Source organism: Martes martes, assembly GCF_963455335.1.
Source record: "Martes martes genome assembly, chromosome: 10".
In the NCBI taxonomy this organism is placed as follows: domain Eukaryota; kingdom Metazoa; phylum Chordata; class Mammalia; order Carnivora; family Mustelidae; genus Martes; species Martes martes.
This window is the reverse complement of record NC_137898.1, coordinates 52367486-52388849: the sequence shown is the minus strand read 5'-3', so window position 1 is coordinate 52388849 and position 21364 is coordinate 52367486.

Here is a 21364-nt window from a genome sequence, read left to right as displayed (position 1 = left end):
ACTACATGCTGGAGGCCAGTGACCTGTTGCACAGGATGTCACTCCAAGCTGGCTCCTTAGCTAAGCCTTTAATTTAAAAGGCCATTCCCACCTTCTGCCCTTTGTTTCCAAGTAATGGAGTACATGGTAAGACCCCTTGTTTTACAAAACCATTGTCACATATCCTTTACCATAAAATACACCCTTTCAGCTGAGACTTCATACACAGAATTCCAGGTTGAAAATTAGATACTCCGTAAGCCCATGGAGAAACACTACAAGCATGGCAGATAAACCCGTATTCCAAAAAGATTTCAGTTCCAGGAAGAACAAACACACTGCTGCCCTCTACAGGGTGGGAAGAGTCTGATGTAATCAGCTTGCCGTCAAGTGCTGGGGCAGTCTACTCAAGGAATGATGCCATACTGAGGGCCGAGCCTCCACGAGGGCAGGTTGAGCAGCAGCAGTAGGTAAGTCAGCATTGCTGAGGGAGAGCCTGTGTTTGGCGGGCCCACGCAGAGCCTCCATCTCTGCCACAGCCCCACTCCATTCATAATGGGCCTGTGCACTTAGCTGAGACAGAAACCAGTAGACAGGTCATTCTGTGTACCTCGTTATCGATGCTTCCTCTGCAGCAGAAGCTTTCCAGTGAGCTCTGATGTGACACTCAAAGGTCTGCATAATCTGACACCTCTCCTATCCGTCCACCCACACACCTTTTCCCCAGGCTTCCTTCTCTACTATTCCAGTTTTGCTTCATCCAGGCTTCTGACCAACCAGTTGAGTTATTCTCCACTGCCCAGAGGTCCATGTACATTCTTGCCTCAGGCCATGCCTCCCTACATGCAAGGTTGATGGACAAGTATACTGCCCACTAGGAGGATTTCCCTCACCACTCGCCTTTTGCACTTGTCCGCAGTGGGTATGTGGTATGGCTACAATTCATTTTTGTTTTGTACCATTGTTTGAAGTCAACCCAAACATACTCCAGGCTCAAATATTTTTCCTCCTTTGGCAGTGGTTGTAGAGAACACCCCCACAAGCGTGAATATGAGCTAAGGGAGCAAGTGGGACAACAGGGCACAGAGTCTAAATCACCTTTTCACATGGTTCACTTGTTGGTCTCTGGCCCTGCCTGGACCCAATTCCACATGTACTGTTGTCATCATACAATGAACTGCCTGCTTAAGACTGGTGAACTAGTCCACATAAATCATCCAGTGTATGACTGGTGGCCCAGATTACAATAGGCATTTCTAGTCATAAAGTGTCTTGATATCCCATTATCAGATATTCACATCTCTGCTTGGGCCCAGCACACCATGAGCTGCTTTTTCAGACATGAGTCATTCTATGCTGTAGAAGGCACGGCTTAGCTCTCAAGCCTAAAAGACCTCCTACTGGAATTTTCTGCAGACTCCACATAGTGTTCTTGTCTAAGAGGAACCTCTAGCACTAATGGACCACCAGGTCCCAGAAACAAGAGTTAGGACAGCTGGCAGCTCCTGTTACTTAACCAAACTTTTCACCGCATATACAGTCTGACTCCTGCAATTGCTTTTAAAATCTCTACCATGAATTTTAAGAGCATTTTGGTGGTGGTGATGGGGATGGTGGTTGGTTGGTTGGTTGGTTGGTTGGTTGGTTTTGGAACTTAATGGTTGAACACTGACACTGATTTACAACCAGCTGTCAGCCCTGCCTTGCCCCTTGCTCAGGTTTCCCAATAGTCCAAAGCAAGCTTCTCCCAACCCAGTGAGAGCCATAGTTAGCACCTGTGGGACCACATACCTGGGGATAAATAAAGGCCTGTTCCTGCCTTAGCAGAGTCAAGGAAGATTATCTGTCAATTTGTGTGGGCTTCTTAGATCTCTGTCTCCACCCCTTTGTTCACATATAGAAAGCCTCGAGGACTCAAAGTAGGGTTGAGAGGGTGTTCTTTTCCCCTGTCACTGTGTGTTTGGGATGGAGAAGAAGGGATGTGGAGGTTAATGGATGACACTGTATTGTGGTTGTTCATTTGGGCCTATAAAGGTGAAACCACACTCCGGGTGGGGGGAGAGGGGATGGCCCATCACGTCAGTGACATCATTCAAAGTGCCATTACCTGGGGATGAAGCCCATCTCTCAGAGCAGAAATGGGTATCTTCACCTCCTGACAGTAGGTATGCAGGTGTCAGGATGTCTAAGGGAGAAATCCGAGAGGAGAGCCCGCCTTTTGGAATCAGAGTATAGACATCTGTAAATGGCCAGGGGGATGGTGCATGGTCCTGGACACTGCATTTGGGTATTTCATGTGATGGCTTCATTTGTTTTTTTTTTTTTTCCTGTTGTCTTTCCTCTAAAATTAATGAAGTCTTTAAAGATCTAGTCTGTTTTAGGTACACTAAGAGAACATAGGGATTGTGTCTACCAGGACCCAAGCGTTAAAGGGGAGCATTGTCTGTTAGGGCAAAATGTGGTTGGTAGCAATGGGAATTGAAACTGGGGGGAAAAGGTGGGCCTCAGGGGCACAGTGTAGTGTGTACATGGTTCTGGCCAGCAGTGCTTTTTTCCAGAGTCTTACTCTGGAAAGTACAGAACTTGTTGTACTATGAGGAGTGATTTCCCTTTAGAGCTTTACACCTCTGTTACACCAAAGGATTTTTCCTTCCACGGTTTATTCACCAGGGACGTAGACTCCCAGGCCCCTCTTCCTCATTTTGCCGTAGTGACTCTTGGTCCTGAGTCCCAGTCTTGGGTTTCTCCACTGCTTGTTTGTTCTCCGAGAAACGTGCTAAACAGTATGGCCTCACGTGGCTGAGGGGGCCCACCTTGCTATAGGGTAGCCAGGACCCTAGTTCCAGGACCGCTATCTATAGCCTGTCTCCTTTTATTTGGGATAGTCTAGAAGGCCCTCCCTAATATGCCCAAGGATTTCTAAGAAGGGCATGTTCTCCGGGTCTCCTTTGCATTCCTGCTCCTAACTTAATTCTCCATCTCCAACAAGCTGCTTGGCTTGCTGCCCTCCTCCTGCTCCCCTTTGTCCCATGTGTGGACCATGCCCTGCCTGCTGCATTCCCCATGCATCATTCCAATGAGGTGATGGTGCGAACACATCAGAATTCTGCTGGAGGTCTGGGGCTAAAAGAGCAGCAGCAGAGAGCAGGAGCCAAATTATGGTAGCATTTTAGATACCTCTATACCTCAGGTTCCTTGCTTAGCCCTAAATAGGAGTTTCTCAGCTCTTTTCCTTCTCAGACTCTAGTCCTCTGCCATTTCACCATCTCTGCTTACTCAGCCTTCTTCTTTCCAGCCATCAGTTAGCCACCAAAGGACAACTCCAATCTTCCTGTTGCTTTACTATGCAGAACATTCGAGTTTCCTTGTTGCAGCTCTTCTGTGTAAACTACATGGGACCATTCCTCTCACAGCCAAAAGACCCATTATTCAGCGTTCAGGGAAAAAGAACCAGCTCCTCTGAGATGAATTCTGCCTGTCTGGTTATCTATGGTGGGAAGCAACGACCGTTTTTGTGTCCTCACGGATTTTCTAGGTCAGGTCTGGGTACTCGCGGCTGACTTGTCTCTCTTCTGTAATGTTTGGGGCCTCCACTGGGAAGACTCAAGCAGCTGGATGACTTGAAGGACAAGGGGTTGTAATCTGCCGAAGGCTTCTTTCTTCTGTGTGTGGTGCTTGGGTGATGTGAAGAAGGCTGGGCTCAGCTGGGATTGTCTATGGAAGCATCTAACATATGACCTTCCCTTGCAGGTTAGCCTTCCTCACAGCACACTGACCACAGAGTAGTCGGGCTTCTTCTGTGGGGTCCCTTCCAGTAAACCATGAAGCCATTTATTAGTTAACCTCAGAAATCGCATAGCATAGAAATTCACTGTGAGGTATCATAGACCTTACTTCTCAATGAGAGGAAAGTCAAAGATTCAGCGACCGTGCTTTAAATCCTCCACAATCTCCCTCCCACAGAATGCTGACACATGGCTACTGCCATTGGGAAGGGTCGAGGGTCCTTTCTCTGAGGCTTTGGTAGGCTCTTCCATCTGCCTATCCCAGGGATCTCCCAGGGATCATGCCAGAATGTCTGGAATATAGCTTTTCCACGGCTCTCAGCCCTGGCTCGGGACACCTGACTTTGGGCTTCTTATCTGTACATTTAGGATGTGTCAGGATTTGGAGGCGAGGGTCTAGGCGTCCAGCACACCCGCTCTAACAGCTGCAAGTTGGCTCTTATAGTTGGCTTTTATAGCTATAATCCTCCTGCCTTATGCCAACTGCCTGGTTCCCTGATGATGTGGAGTGTTTCTTCCTACTGCCTCCCGTGGCCTCACCAAGGCAGGCTGCAGGGGCCTGGTGGCCAGTGCCCAGTGTCAGCCTCGGGGGTCTCTGTGGCTCCTGGCTCTGAGCCAGCATGGCTTGGAGTGGGGCGATGCAGGACCTTTTTGTTGAGGGTGTCTCCCTCTCAGGTTCTATTGCTCTTCCATCAGTCCTTCAGGGAAAGAACATCCTCGGATACTTGTCTAGTAACATGCAAGCCAGCAGCTGTGGGTTTTGGTTCTGCAGTGACTGTGGGAGGTCCCACAAACCCCACACATTCTCCAGATAGGGGCATTCTCCACTCACAGTTACCCGAAGAATGAAATAAGCCTTCACACACTTGTAACAATTTGATTCTGGAGTCCCAATCCACCATTCCTGAGGTCACAGATACGCCAAGACTCTCAGCATCAAGATGTGGTTCAGAAACAGGAGTTCTCCTTAGGAGTCAGTCCATGCATGTCAGTCTCTAAACCCCACAAGGGAAGGACAGTGTCTGCTTTTTACAGCTTTTTACAGTGCTATTTACAGCACTTTGCTGAAGACCAGATCCTTGGTAAATACTGGTTAATGATGCATTTGCCCAACTCTGAGGGCCATGGGAAACCATGGGTTGGAGAGATGACTGTTTCCCAGGGTGGCAAACTCCAAAGCTGCAGGGACAGGTTCTATAAGTGCAAGCAACCGGCTGGGAGGTGCCAGAGGCCCGCAGGAGAGCACATGCTTCTTGTAAGGAGAGCAGCCACTTTTCGGCTCTATGCCTGCCATGCTGCAGACCAGTCCAAGGGTTGCCAGATTTTCTTAGTTTTCAAGAGAGGACAAAAAGGCCAATCTATTAAATCTCTCCATTAAGTGTTGTCAACTTAGTGAAAAACAAAAGCACATTTGTGGGCTGGATGCCACAGGTGTGCTGCCACTTGGAGGCCTGTAACCTGCAGGGTTCACAGCAAGTCTGGTTTCACAGAGTTGGCCCTGATCCTTGGATTAGTGTAGCCCCAAGGCTACTGCCCAGCGCTCCCCCTTCAGGGAACGCTGGCTCCTCCACCCTGCCCCTGGTCTCAGCCTCCCCCAGCAGCTGCACTGAAAGGTCCTTCTTAGGCTTCCACGACCTCTGCAAGAAGATTATACCTGTAAATCCCCACAGCCAGCAGCCCAGGGTGGGGGAAGGGAGGAGAGGGAGGGCCAGCGCCTCTCCCCAGGGCCTTCCCTGGGCGGTCCTCTTCCAAGTATAGATGAAGAAAACACTCCGCTAGTTGAGCCAACACAGCTGGATTTTTTCCAAAGTAATTTTAGTAGTAATGAAGTGAAAGCACAAGGAAAATAAACAGAGCCGGCCTAGAAATGGGTGTGTTGTCAGAGCTTGGTCCTCCGAACCCAAGGGGGGCCACTATATTCTAAATAGCGGGGCCAAGGGAACCGGGGGAATAGGGAAGGAGAAGTGGGTTTTCATTTGGGACGAGGGGGCTGAGTCTCGACACTTTTAGGAGAGCGGGACTGCGGTAAAGGACTTATTAGCTAGGGGAAAAGGGGCTGGAAGGCGGCAGAAGTCCTCAAAAGTCCGGCGCGGGGGCTACTCTTCCCATTCCTGAGAAGGGGGTAATTGAAGCGGAAGATTGGAGGTAGTGAATGGATGGGACTCCGCGCCAGGAAGGAGGAGGCGTCTCTGCAGAGGGAGCCCGAGTACGGCGAGCAAAAGGGACAGCCTCTTAGGAATCCCTATCCCGGGAAGGTTTGAAAGCTGCGGTGCCCTAGTGACGCCGGAGAAGATGGAGCGGTTACCATGGCGACGCGGTGCACACATCGGAAATAAATAAATAAGCCGCCCGGCTGCAGCAGCCGCGCCCCCGCGGGACCGGAGCGCGGGGGAGGGGGCCCCGCGGGCCCGGGTCTCCGCAGCCCGCGCGTCCCCGCCATTGGCAGAGCCGGGGGGGGGTCACCCCCCCGGGGGGGCGAATGGTACAGTCCTCCGCCCGCGCCCCTGCCCGGCCCGCAGCGAGCGAGCGCAGAGCCCAGCGCAGCCGCTGCCGCGGAGCCCGGAGCCAAGCTGGGAGGCGGCGATGGAGGGAGTCAGCAGCCACCGGACCTTGTCCTACAGCCGCTGGAGCTACGACAGGTAGGGCGGCCGCCTGCAGAGTGGGCTCCCCACCGCCCTCCGCGTGGCCCTGCGTGGGCGCCCTCCCCCGCGCGCACCCCGGCGGGAGAAGCGGCGCTGGCAAGGAGCAGACCCCCGGGCGTCCGGGTGGTGGGAACCCGGAGCCGCGGATATCCGAAGCAGGGACCGGGGAGCTCACCCCCACCCCCATCCCAGTCTCGCTGCCCTGCGGTGCCCCCCCCCCCAGCGCCGCAACAGCTCGAGGGAGCGTGGAGGGGCGGCCGGGGCCTCGGCGCAGTGGGGCGAGGAGGGACCCCCGCAGTGGGTGGAGCGGCCCCGCTCGCAGCCGGGACCTGCGGGTCGTCGGCCGCCTGCTCGGAGGAGAGGGAGGGCAGCCGGGGGCCGGCTCTCGGGGCGCGCGCCGGGTTGCCAGGCTCCCTGCCCGCCCCGCGGGGACCGAGAGAGGCTGCCGGCGTGGGCGGCTGGGCGCCGAGCTCCCCACGCACTCGTCCTGAAGGGAGCAATCATCCTTCCAGGTGAAATGAGAAAAATGAGGACAAGGGAATGAGTTGGTCGTCGAGCGGAGATTTATTCTGAGATTTTTGTCCTTTCTGCCTATTTTTGGTGCGTTAAATGTCACTTCGCTTTTTAAAATGAAGCCATAATGATAGTAGATAGGTTTTTGTTACTGTTGTTTTCAAAGTTCATAACCCCATGAGGATCTCTGGAGTTAAATTTTCCGATCCATGGCCCTAAATGGTGAGAGCTGGAAGAGAAACTTCATGAACTGGGCTGCTCGCCCCTCCCTCAAGTCCTGCTTCTGGCGCGCTCCTTCCCTTCACTCTGCTGAAAACCTTGCTGCATCTCTGACAGCCAGTCTTTTAGGTCTTTCCAGAGATTCAGAGGAACAGGTGTCCCTCCTGCCCCAGCTGCATCCCTTTAGAACCCTATTAACTCTCTCCCAATTGATCCCATCTTTTTGCTTTTTCGTCTTTCCCTCTACTGTCGATCTCTCAGCCTGTAAACCTACTCAAGCTTGTCAGCCTTCCTCGTCAATACGAATGCAGCTGGTCCACCCGGTTGCCTTCAGGGCCTTCTTTGGGGTGAAATGTGGTCTGAACTGGTTGATTCTGTTTCCTCCTGAACCCTGCACTGCACAATCCTAGCTATCTGCTTGCTGCTCACCGCCCAATTCCAGTGATAGTGCCCTTTTGAAAAGTAGTGTTTCCTATGGATGCGAACTCTAAAATGATCCAAGTATTAAACTTAAAATAACAAATCCTCCAACCTTATGTTCAGATCCCAAGCCACACATTCATTCTCTTATTCAACCAGTATGTGTTGTCGGCAAACTATGTGTGGGGCCCTGGAGATAAAAAGACACAATTCCTTCCCCCGGACGAGCTCACAATCTAGATTCTAGCAGAAATCAGTGGTAGCATATGCTGAAGGCTTAATACATACATGGGAGGTAAACTTTAAATTGAGATAATTCTATATAATAACTACACCTTTCTCCTACAACAACAGCAACAAAAACAAAAACAAAACAAAACCAGCAAGACTCTGGAATCAGACAGCCTGGGTTCAAATTCTGACTCCACCTAACTCACCAGGAGCAAGTCACTTTCCTTCTTCGCTAGGCTTCGGTTTTTTCTGTGAAATGGAAAGGATTAGAAAGATTGGATGAGGTAACATAGTAATAAACGGTACCCATTGCTGTTTTATTCATAAATATTGTAAATGTCTCTGAGAGCATAGAGGCTTAGTTTGAAAATCTTTGTTCTCTTTTTTAGACTCCTAAATCAAGACCTTTCCTGGGGTTCTGTCCTCAGCACGCTTTTCTTCTCACTCTGACAGTCTCAACACCTGGGGAGCCATGGGAAGAAGGTCGCTTCCCTGGCCTGTGTCCAAACTAACTGAATCCAAATCTCCAGACATGGAACTCTGGAGTCAAGATTTGTATAATCCTTCCCAGATCACTTGGCTAGGGCTGGTTCGGCTTTTTCCCTGGAAGCATTGGTCAATATCACCCACCTCCATTCTCCAGTTAGTACTTAGTTTTTAAAAATTTTTAAGAATTATTTAAAAATTGTACAGTCCTCAATAAACTTTAAAATATTATATAAGCAACTCATGTATATAGTACCCAGGTATTAAAAGTGAAATTCTGTGATCCTGCTGCCCCCATCCCCACCCCCTAGAAGCAAACCGCCCCACTGTTGACCATTAACACTTTCTGACCCTGTTCTCTGGCTTCTGCCCCTACCACATCTATGAATCCAGGAAATCACTGTCTTTCATGTCCCAATAGAAGCTGACCTCTCTGCATTATATTACCTGTTCTTTTCATCTGTTTCCGCCTTTGCTTCTCAGGCCGTATATGTATCAGTTATCTATTACCATGTAACAAATCACTCTTAAATTTAATGGCTTAAAATACTAGTTGTTGTGGCTAGCTCAAAATTCTGTGGATTAGCAATTTGGGCTGGGCTCAGCTGGGCAGTTTTTGTGGTCTGGCCCAGGTGTGGCTTCTCTTGATGGCACTTGCTGACACATGTGGTGCTTCAGCTGTGAGGATTAGCACATCTGGAGCCTCTCTCCAGGGAGAGAGAGAGAGAGGGAGAGAGATGCTCTCTCACCTTCCTGTAGGCTAGCCCGGGTTTGTTCACATGCTGGTAGAAGATTCCCAGTGAGAAAGCAGAAGCTACAACACCTCTTGAGGCCTAGGAGTGGGACATGCACTTCACTCTGCCACATTGTATTGGTCAAAGAAAGTCAAAATGTCAGCCCACATTCAGGAGAGGGCAATAAGTTTCAGCTTTTGAAGGGAAGAGCTGTAAAGAATTTGTGGCCATTTTTACAATCTACCCCAATACGCGGCCCACATCTCTTTAATTGCTCACTCTTCTTGGTCCCCCCTGTCCCAACGTGAGCACATGCCAAAATTCCCCTCTCTTCCATTTGATTCTGTTCCATTCTATTCTCGGGCTAAATACCCTGGTCCCATTTATCACCCCGTTTAAACTAGAAATCCATATCTTCAATCTTTTTGCTGAGCCTGACCATACATCTCTAAATGCTTGTGGACATCAGGTATATGTTCCACCAACACCTGAACTCAACAGATTAAAAGCCAGACCCTTCACCTATAATGCTGTATTCTCTGTTCGACATCCTTCTAGCCAAATGAACTCAAAACTTTGACAGTGGCCTTGAACTCTCCAAGTCTAACCATTCCATCTGTCTCTTCTTATCTATATCCCTGATTGTTATGAAGATACAATGAAACAATGTACGAAAGATGACCAGCATGCGGTGTGTACCCTCAAGTCCATGCGTTCTCAGAAGCTTGGCACTTGGTTAACCTTCTTGCCTTCATTCAAGCTCTAGTCATGATCCCGGAGGTTTCAGGGCTTATGTACATTACCAACTAGCACTCTTCACTCACAATGTCTGGACCTTCGCCATTCTAGAAACTTCTCTTTGGTTATTCACAGGATACATTCCTAGATGTTGGCCCCCAAGACTGCCTCACTTTTGAAATCTTAGATGCTAATATCCCAATCTCTGGCCTTCTGCACCTCCCTCATACATTCTTCCCACCACATTATCGAGTCATCTGGTGCCTTCATGTCTGCATTTTCTCCTGCCAGCCTTTTCCTGGGCTCTCTTCTTCCTTTCCCAGCCTGGACCACATGGGAGATTGTGACTCATGCACTACCATCACTTTCTGTCTCCTTGCACATGCTCGCTGCAACTCCAGCCCTGCGTGGACCAGTGGTAGAACCCCCACCTCCTTGGTCATCGTGGCATCAGAATGCTGCCGCAACACCTGCGTGGCCCTGCTGACTGTCCCCACAGTTCAGGGGCTTCCTTTCCAGCTGTGCCGTCAGCAATCTTTCCCTTCTCCCTGCTTAGCTTCACTCCCCTCCCACCCCAGCAGCTCTTCTGCCTCATACTCAAGGCCCCTCTAACTGGACCCGACTCCACACCCCCAAGCCCAAAACCTCCTGTGAGAAAAACTGATCACATCGGGCTGGATCTTCTGTAACTTCCTGAATCCACATAACTGCCACGTCCCCTCTGTCACTCCCTTTTGGGGGACTTTTTTGTCATTTCCAATTCTTTCTTAATATAAGTAATTCCATGATAAACATCATTATATGTGTAATATGTTTCCCTCGTGTTGGATTATTTGATTAGCAAGAAATGCTTGAAGACGGGTTGCTGGTGTCAGATTTGGGTGATTGTTGCCAGATGATCCTCCAGGAAGAGTGAACTGACATGTGTTGTCACAGTCCGAGGCTCTCACTGCGTTGTTTCATGGCGATCTCTTTGTTTTGAGTATGGCCCCCCAGACTCTGAGATGATGTACATAACTGTTTGCAACTTGGGTTTCAGAGTCACAGTGACGTGATATTCAAACCCAGCTCCCTCAGTAATTGGTTTTGTGACTTTTGACAAGTGACTTAACTTCCACCTACAAAAAGATAGTAAGAATAGTAGCTGCCTTTGAAGGTAGTCGTCCGTTCACTCAAAATGGTTTGTTTTTTTTTTTTGGGTCACCAAAAAAATTTTTTTGTCACAAAAAATTTTTTCACAAAATAAATATATATATATTTTTTGAGCCCCTCTTGAATGGCAGAGAAAGTTATAGGTGCTGGAGACAGAGCAGTGAACAAAACAAACTCTCTAGTCCTGCAACTCTACTGTCTCGTAGGGGAGATAGACACGGATGAAAATGTGCATATGACATGTCATTGCTAAGTGATATCTAACATATCTAATATGCTAACTGCAAAGAAGAAAAATAGAGCCGAGGAAAAGGGAGAGAATATGACTATGTGGAGGTTGGGATGGGGGTGAATATGTTGTGAGAGATATATATATATACATATTATATATATATATATATATCTTATTGTCTGGTTGGGGAAACTCTTTCTGATAAGGTGATATTTCAGCAGAGATATATAAAAAGGAAGGGAGTGAATGGGGAAGAATGTTCCACAGAAGGGGAACAGCAGGTGAAAATGTCCTAAGGTAAGAGCGTACTTAGTGTATTTCAGTACACCAAGGAGGCCAGTGTGTCCCTTTGTAATACTTCCTTCCTGCTCCTCCATTAACCCCATCCCCCTTCTGTCCTCAGGGAACCATTGATCTGATTTGCATATTCTAGAACTTTATATAGTTGGGATCATTCAGTGTGTACTTTTTTTTTTTTTTTTTTTGGTCTGGCTTTTTTAATGCAACTGTAGTTATTCTGATATTTTTCCATGTTTCATGACTCGGGAGTTCATTTCTTTTTTTGCTTAGTAGTATTCCATTATGTGGAGATGCCAACAAGTGTCTCTGTTCGTAGACACTTGGGTGGTTTCCACTTTTTGGCTATTACAATTATATATAACTTTTGTGATTGTTTATGTACAGGTCTTTGTATGGACATAAGTTTTTTTTAATTTCTCTTTGGTAAATACCTATGAATGGGCTGGCTGGATCACTTGGTAGGCATACATTGGGTTTGTTGGTTTGTTTGTTTGTTTTGGGGGGGGGGAGGTATACTTTTAACTTTTTAAAAGCTGCAACTTTTCCGAAGTGGTTGGACCATTTTGCATTACCCTGAGCCGTGTATGAGAGTTCTAATTCCTCTATGTCCTTGGGACAGGTTGGTATGGTCAGTCTTCTAAATTTTGGCCATCTAATAGTTATGTAGTAGTGGTGGGTTATTTTGAGTTTATTTGCATTTCTTTAATGATTAATGATATTGAGCATAATTTCATGTGCTTGTTTGCCATCCATGCTTCTTTTGGGGGAAGGTATCTGTTAAAATCTTTTCCCATTTGTTATTGGGTGATTTGTGTCCTTACTATTGAGTTTTGAGAATTCTTTGCATATTCTAGATGTATGTCCTTTATCAAATATGTGCCCTGCAAATATTTTCTCCAAATCTTTGACTTTCTTTTTAGTCTCTTATATAATAGTTTGAAGAGCAGAAGTCTTGCTCTCTGCAGCCCAATTTGCCAATGTATTCTCTTTTAAGTTCAGTTAGCCAGCATTTAGTACATTGATGTAGTGTTCAGTGATTTCATTAGCTGTGTGTAACACCAATGCTCATCCCAACATGTACCCTCCTTAATGCCCGTCACCCAGTTACCCCTTCTCCCCACCCCCCTCCTTTCTGTAATCCTCAGTTTATTTCCTGGAGTCCAGAGTGTCTCATGGTTCATCTCCCTCTCTGATTTTTTCCCATTCAGTTTTCCCTCCCTTTCCCTGTGGTCCTCCATGCTATTATGTTCCACATATGAGTGAAACCCTATAATAACTGTCTTTCTCTGCTTGACTTACTTCACTCAGCATAATCCCCTCCAGTTCCATCCATGTGGATGGAAGTGGCAGGTATTCATCCTTTCTGAAGGCTGAGTAATATTCCCTTGTATATATGGACCACATCTTCTTTATCCATTTGTCTGTTGAAGGACATCTTGGCTCCTTCCACAGTTTGACTATTGTGGACATTGCTGCTATGAAAATTGGGGCTCATGTGCCCCTTCTTTTCACTACATCTGTATCTTTGGGGTATGGATCGTTCTTCTAGTGTCTTATCTAAGAAATCATGGGCTAATGCAAGGCAACAGAAGTTTTCTCCTAGGAATTTCCTAATTTTAGGTTTAACATTTTAGGTCTGTGCTTCATTTTGACTTAACTTTTGTACATGGAATGAGGTTCATTGAAAAAAAGAAAGATATCTAATTGTTCCAGCACTACTTGTTAAAAAGACTTTACTTTTTTTTCACCTTTATCAAAAACCAGTTGTCATCATATTTATTTTTCTACTCTCTATTCTGTTCCATTGATCTGTTTGCTTACCTCGATGCCAATACCACACTATGCGGATGACTATAGCTTTGTAAAGGGTCTTGCAATCAGGTAGTTTCAGACCTTCAACTTTGTTGTTGTTGTTGTTGTTGTTCCTTCCACTTCTTCTTGTTCTTCCTCCTCCTCCCCCTCTCCCTCCTCCTCCTCCTTTCCTCCTCCTCCTCCTCCTTCTTTTTCCTTTTTCTTCCTCTTTCTCCTTCTCGCCCAAACCAGAAAACCCATTTGTTACTCTAGAGTTGTGAAGATCTTTGCAGTAACTGCAGTGTTTATTGTCCTGCCCAGGGCCCATCCCCAATCCTCAAGCTACTTGGCAAGTAAAATCAAAAGGTTGCTTGGTGAGTGTGGTTTCAAAGCCAGATCAAAGGAATGACTTGGAGAGTCATTCACCCAAGCCCTGGAGAAAGCAAGATGGTCCTCTTCTTCAAAGCTGTTTAGCTATTCTGGGTCCTTGTTAATTTCACATTCCTTTCACAAAGATATTTTCAAGCTCTTTGCAAAAACAAAACCAAAGCCTGCTGGGATTTTAATTAGGATTGTGTTGAATCTGTAGATCAGTTTGGGGAGAGTTGACTCTTGGTAATGTTGGACTTTTCACCTATAAAAGTGATACATCTTTCTGTTTATTTAGATCATCTTTCATTTCTCTCAGGCATATTTTGTAGTTTTCAGAGTTTAAGTCTTTTACCTCTTTTATAAGATTTATCCTGAAGTATTGAATATTTTTCAATGATAATGTAAATAGTATATTTTTCATTCAATTTCCAGTAGTTAATTGTTAGTGTATAGCAGTATGTTTTGTGTTTTTTTACTTCTTTTGTGTTTTCCTTACTTCTCAGTGTGCAGTTCAGTGGCATCAAGTACATTCACAATGCCGTGTAACCATCACCACTATTTCCAAATCTCGTTCATCATTCCAAACACTTTGTACGTAGTAAGAAATAACTCCTCACTGGCCCCCCTCCCCAGCTCCTGGCAACCTCTAATTTCCTTTCTGTCTTTATAAAGTGCCTGTTCTAGATATTACATGTGAATGGCATTGTACAGTGTTTTTTCTTTTGTGTCTGGCCACCTCACCTAATGTGAAGTCTTCAAGGTCTCTCCATGCTGTAAAGTACATGGATACATCATTCCGTTCTTGACCAAATAACATTGCTCTGGATTCCTACACCACATGTTGTTTCTGCTTCACTCTGTTGATGGATACTCGGGTTGTTTTCATCTTTTGGCCACTGTGAAAAAGGCTCAGCGAATGCTGGTGTACAAGTATGTGTTCCAGTCACTGTTTTCAACTCTTTTGGGTGTATAATAGGAGTGAAATTGCTGGCTCATATACGAATTCCATATTTAGCTTTTGGAGGAACCACCCAACTGGTTTGTTTGTTTGTTTGTTTGTTTTTTAGATTTTATTTATGTATTTGAGAGAGAAGGAGAGTGAGAGAGAGATCATGAGGAGGAGGGAGTGTAGAGGGAGAAGCAGACCCCCCCCCACTCCCCGCTGAGTAGGGAGCCCGATGCGGGGGGGCTCGATATCAGAACCCTGGGATCATGACTGAGCTGAAGGCATATGTTTAACCGACTGAGCCACCCAGGTGCCCTGCCCAGCTGTTTTTCACAGCAACTGCACCATTCTACCTTCCCAGCAGTGGTGCCTGAGGTTCCCATTTCTCCACATCCTTGCCAACACCTGTCATTTCCTGGTTTTAAACCATCCTGGGATGGGCAAAATGGTTTCTCACTGTGGTTTGGATTGACAGTTCCCTGATGACTAATGTTGGACATCTTTTCAGGCTCTTCTTAGCCATTCGTAGATCTTCTTTGGAGAAATGTCTGCTCAAGTCCTTTGCCTGTGTCATTTGTTTGTTTTTAAATAAACTCTTTATTGAAGTATTTAACCTGCATATGGAAGAAGCGCACAAGTCATAAGTACAGAATTTACTGAATTTTCACAAAGTGAATACACTCTATGATCAGAACCCCGCCTTACCTCTGCCCTCTAACACACGGACTACCACCTCCAACCTGACTTCCATTAGACTGGAGAGATTAGTTTCGTCTACTTTTTTTTTTTTCCAAGATTTTTTTATTTGTTTATTTGACAGACAGAGATCACAAGTAGGCAGAGAGGCAGGCAGAGAGAGGAAGGGAAGCAGGCTCCCCGCTGAGCAGAAAGCCCGAGGTGGGGCTCAATCCCAGGACCCTGGGATCATGACCTGAGCCGAAGGCAGAGGCTTTAACCCACTAAGCCACCTAGGTGCCCCAGTTTTGTCTACTTTTAACTTAAGAGTACCAGGGATACTCTTCTGTGTCTTCCTCCTCTAGTTTAACTGTGGCTGCATCGGTGCTTTTGCAAAAACCATGAAATTGCATTTTGCTCACTCCCGTTCCTGGGTAGTGTTCTGTGTGGATTTACCATAACTTATCCATTCCACTGTGACGCGTACTTGAGATATTTCCCAGCTTTGGTTATTCACACTGGACGTTTTAATGCATGCCTTTTGGTTGATATTTTTTGTTGGTTTGATTTTTTTTTCAGCTTTATTGTGGTAAAGTTGACACATAGAAATTATATATATGTAAAGAGTACAACTCGATGTTTTCATGTATGTACACATTGTGAAGTGATGACCGCAATCAAGCTAATTATCATACCCATTAGCTCAGCTCACATACTTACCTTTCTTTCTTTCTTTCCTCTGTGTGTGATGGGAATTTCTTTTTTTTTTATAATGAGAAAACTTGAGGTGTTTTCTCGTAGCAAGTCTCAAGGATACAATATGGTATTGTTCATGACAGTCCCCATGCTATACCTCTGATTTCTAGACTCATTCTTGGATGACTGAAACTTTGTACCCTCTGACTAACATTTCACCATTTTCCCCATCTATCCAGCCCCTGGCGACCACAGTTCTACTCTTCGTGTCAATGACTTCAACTATTTTAGATTCCACGTAAAGTGAGATCATGCAGTATTTTTTTTTGTGTGTCTGACATATTTCATTTAGCATCATGTCTTCCAGGTTCATCCATGTGGTCCCAAATGGCAACTTACTTATTTTTTTCATACTATTTCATTGTGTGTGTGTGTGTGTGTGTGTGTATACACACATATATATATGTGTGTGTGTGTGTGTATGTATGTATATATATATATATACATATATACATATATATATATATGCACAGCATTTTTTTTATCCATTCCTCTGTCAACATTTAGGTTGCTTCCATGTCTGGGCTATTGTGAATAATGCTGCAGGGAGCATGGGAGTGGAAATACCCCTTTGAGGTCCAGATTTCATTTCCTTTGGAAACAGGATTGCTAGGTCATATGGTAGTTCTAGCTCTATTTTTAACTTTTTGAGAAACCTATACTGTTTTCCATAGTGGTTGTACCAATTTACAGTCCCACCGATAGTGAACCAAATGTTCACTTTCTTGATAATATGCTTTGAAGCAAAAGTTTCTAACTTGGAGGATGTCCAATTTATCTATTTTCTTTTATGCTATTGGTGTCATATTTACAATTTCATTGCCAGATCCACAATCATGAAGATTTACCATTTTCTTCTAAGTGGTTTTAGAGCATATATTTAGGTCATTGATTTATTTTGAGTTCATTTTTGTGAGATGTGGGTCCAACTCCATTCCTTGGCATGTGGAAATTCAGTATCCAGTTATCTCAGCACTTTTTGTTGAAGACACTACAGAACTTAGCACTTGGTCAAAAATCAACTGGCCATAGATGCATATATTCCTGGATTTTCAGTTGGTCTATATATTTATCCTTATAACAATATCTCACTGTTTTGATTCTTGCAGCTTTGTAATAAGTTCTTTTCTTTTGAGAGAAAGAGGTGGGGGGAGAGAGAAAGAGAGAGAGAGCAAGACCATGGTGGGGGGGGATTGTTTTGAGAAAGGGAGAGGGAGAGAAAGAATCCCAAGCAGACTCCATGCAGAGCCTGATGCAGGGCTCAATCTCACAACCCTGAGATCATGACCTAAGCTGAAACCAAGAGTCAGATGCTTAACCAGCTGTGGCCAATAAGTTTTGAATAGGAGCAAAAGGCAAGGAAGCAAGACATGGCCTGTGCTAAACATGTCTAGGGAGGGCTTGGACTCCCAAGAGACTGGGTCGCTGAGATGGCACAGAGGGAGCAGTAGAAAGAGCTTGAGCTTTGTTATTACAGACCTGGTTCAAATCCCAGCTCCACCTCTTACTAGCTGTGTAAATGTAACCCAGGTGGGAAAATCCTTATTATTTGTGTTGATTATAAAAATCATGTGTGCTGGGGCACCTGGGTGGCTCAGTGGGTTAAGCCTCTGCCTTCGGCTCAGGTCATGATCTCAGGGTCCTGGGATGGAGCCCTGCATCGGGCTCTCTGCTCAGCAGGGAGCCTGCTCCCCACCCCCCACCACCCCGTCTGCCTCTCTGCCTACTTGTGATCTCTGTCTGTCAAATAAATAAATAAAATCTTTAAAAAAATTTTAAAAATCATGTGTACCACTTGTAGAAATAAAAGAAGCAAAGTTGGAACAGTTCATAAGTGTATCAAGTAGATAGTTATTTAATATCCTTTAGTCTCAGTTTCCCCATCTGTAAAATCGGAAGTGATGATTTTCTTATAGTGAAGGGTCATAGTGAGAATTGAATTGTGTACACTCTAGGGTAGGCTGTGAACTAGAAACAGACCACAGGCATAGCTACCCTAGGGTTAGGCAAAGTGAAGCTCCTCATTTAATTGGCCTGGAGCTTCTTGGTGACAAGAGGACCACACTGGCCAGTAGTCTCTATAGCACACCTTGGTGCAAGTTTCTTTTGGCTTCTTGGTTCCCACACAGGACACGCAGCACTGGTGATACTCTCTGCAAAGGTAGGTTTCTGCCAAGTTGAGAAAGTAGCCAAATTCTTATTGTAAAAGTAGCCTTTGTACTGAGCACTCACGTCACTGTCCCGAGAGTACTTGACATCAACAGAATGTGTGCTTCTGTTTTCAAAATGCAGTCTCTCTTCTCACAAGAAAAAAATGTTAGGCTCTCTTTGTTATTAAACCAACTCGATGTCAGCAAAGCTGCATACCTTTGGCCAGAGTGGGGCTAGGGTAAGAGAGGAAGCCAGGCAGTGTCTGTATGCTCCCTGAGCAATGGCTTCAGCTTCAGCTTCCTAGTGTTCCAGAAAGTTGATCCTTCACAGTATTCAGAGCACTTGCACAGTGCACGTGTGACCTTGGGAAAGCTGTTTAACTGCCGTGAGCCTCCGTGCCCTCGTCACTAAAATGAATGTAATAGTACCTTCAGGAAATCGTACTTATCATCGAGAAGACTCAGTGACTTAGCACTTGTAATGACTTAGTATTTGTAAGGCTTAATAAACGGAGCGCCTGCGACAGCACTTGGCTCGCGGCGAGTGCTCTTTACGGGCTGGCTGTGGTTATCTGGACTTTCCTCTCCCGCTGAACCTGCAAGCTCAGTCATTCCTAGAACAGGGAGAGGTGTGGTGGCCCAGGCAGGCCCTGCCCCGAGGGGGAGCTGTGTAAGAATTCCCGAGCACATCAGGAGTGCAACAGACCCTTCCCTTCAGACTGGAACTCAGATCCCAGCTGTTGAGAGATCACACGGAGGGAGCCATAGGCCCAAGCCAGCTGACTCTAGTCCCTACCGCAGCTGAGTCAGAATGAGCAGAGAAGGTGGGAGACACGGGGCATTAGAGGGGCAGACCAGACCTGGGGGCAGCAGACCAACCACTGGGGCAAGTAAGTTCACAAGCAGCTTACTCTGAGGTAGAGGTGATGCTTTTCCTGGGCTTTATGAAGCAGGGACATATGTTGGAAAGAGCGCTGTGACGGGAGCTCAGAATCCAGGATTTCATTCTGGCTGCTCCATTAATTCCCATTCTGGCTCTGGGCAAGTCCCTTGGCTCTCTGCGCCTGTTTCCCTTGAAGCTGAAGAGTCTGAACTGCTTGACTGAGTGCTTTTGGAGTTCTGGTGTGCTGTGAGCACATGACCCATGGCCTTGCTGTATGTTCTGTGGTTGGCAAGGCCAGGCTTGGGGGACAAGAATGGGGCAGGCTGGGATCAGAGGTCCTGACCATAGCAGTCCCAGCTTCTGGATTGCTGGCAGAGGAGGCTGGATGTGGACCCCTGGGACGGGTGATTGGAGGTCCTGCTTTGTTCCAGAGCTTTGGAACATAGCTACTTTTCTTTTGTTGGATTTATGGCTAAATAGGAATAAACTGACTGTACTGGGTGGGGCAGATGGGAGGGGTGGGGCAGGGGTGTGGGGCGATGGTCTATCTCCCAAGCAGTTGGTGTGATTGGGACTGGGGGTGATAAGGGAGTAAAGACAGGAGCAAGTCATGGAGGTGAGCCTTGCTCATGCTGAGGTTTGAAGTTGTCAGGCAGTATGGTTTCCCAGGTGGGGTGACAGGATGCTTTAAAAAAAAAAAAACAAACAGAAAGACCCTGGGGGTGGGGACATCATTTCTGTGGTCAAAGGTAGAAAGAAAGACACAGTCTGGAGGACAGTTCTTTTTAAGCAGGGACTCACAGAACCCATGGATACCTGACTCCTTCATTCTGAAAAATCTTGTGCCCTGATGACAGATAAATGCCAAGTCTGAGTATTATGTGGGTCATTCTCACCCAGCACGGACTTGGGAGAACTGCACAAACCTTTTCTCTCCATCCTGAGCAACGTGGGCTGTCCTGAAGTTGGAGCAGTTAGAGCTCCTGGCTCAGGTGTGTGCTCCTAATCTGTGCCCCGTTTGGTAACTGAGCAAATCTTTTGATCTCCTCTAATATGAAGAGTAACGGGGTGCCTGGGTGGCTCAGTGGGTTAACCCTCTGCCTTCGTCTCGGGGTCCTGGGATCGAGCCCCGCGCCGGGCTTTCCACTCAGCAGGGAGTCTGCTTCCCCCCACGCCCGCCTGCCTCTCTGCCTACTTGTGATCTCAATCTCTCTCTCTCTGTCAAATAAATAAATAAATAAAAATCTTAAAAAAAAAAAAAAAAAGTAACAAAGAAAAACCCTAGCTCTGTGTGTGTGTGTGTGTGTGTGTGTGTGTGTCTGTCTGATGCATACCAGCCCAAGCTGTGGGGAAGTCAGTGGGCATTAGGGAACAGCTTGCCCATGCTGCAGCTAAAGGTGGCAGAATTCTGCACATCTAATGATGCTAGAACTGTGCCAGCCGACTGGAATGTAGTGCCAGAATGAGGGGCACAGAGTCAGGTGGGGGGGACGAGGGCCCTGTATCCAAGAACATTTGGAATCTGGCAGAGCCTGCATCAGGGTAACAGGGACCCAGTATTATCTTCTTGCAAGGTCACATTCCTCAGCAAAGATTTAATCCCACTCCGGCTTTACCTCTGGGCCCTCTCTAGCCCTGCAGCCCTGCTAATCACCATGCAGGAACACCACAGTGCACCAAGAGGGCACTGTCCCAGCGCCGGCCCCTCCCTCCACAGTCTGGGTGGCCCTGGGTGGGACAGACTGGGTGACACTCCCTTCTCTCCATCGCCGAGTGTCAGAGAGCCAATGCAATGATGGTTTGGGCTCCTCTGGGAGAAGGCTTCTGAGAGTGTGTTTTTCATACAACTGAGTGTGTGCACCAGTAATTGTGTATCTGGGGTATGAGCACATTGTGCCAGGGTGTGTGTGCACACTGAGTGTACATGGATGAGTTTATGCACCTTTGCAGGGAGCTGCTTATGTGCCACCAGGAGTGGTGATGTGGACGTGTGTGTCATGTATATGAATGGAAGCAGGGGTGTCAGAGAGAACCGACTGGGAGAGCGGCAGTGGGAAGGGGAGATTTGCTCTCTCCCTCCTTCTTCCCCTGCACCTTAAAAGTGGGGGGAGGACGTGTACACCCCCTTCCCCTTCTACAAGACTAGGTGCGGTGGGGGTCATGAGCCTGGGCAGCTTCTGCGAGGCTGGGGGGCTGCAGAAGTACCTGGGAACTAAGCAAGGCACTGGGATGCAGGAGGGGCCACTTAGACGTGGGAGCTGATAGGTGTCTGTGTGACCTTGGGTGATGAGCTGTGGGGGAGGGCGGTGGTGGACCCTGCCTTGCGCTCCCAGCCCAGCCCAAAGGAGCTGGGAGTGGGA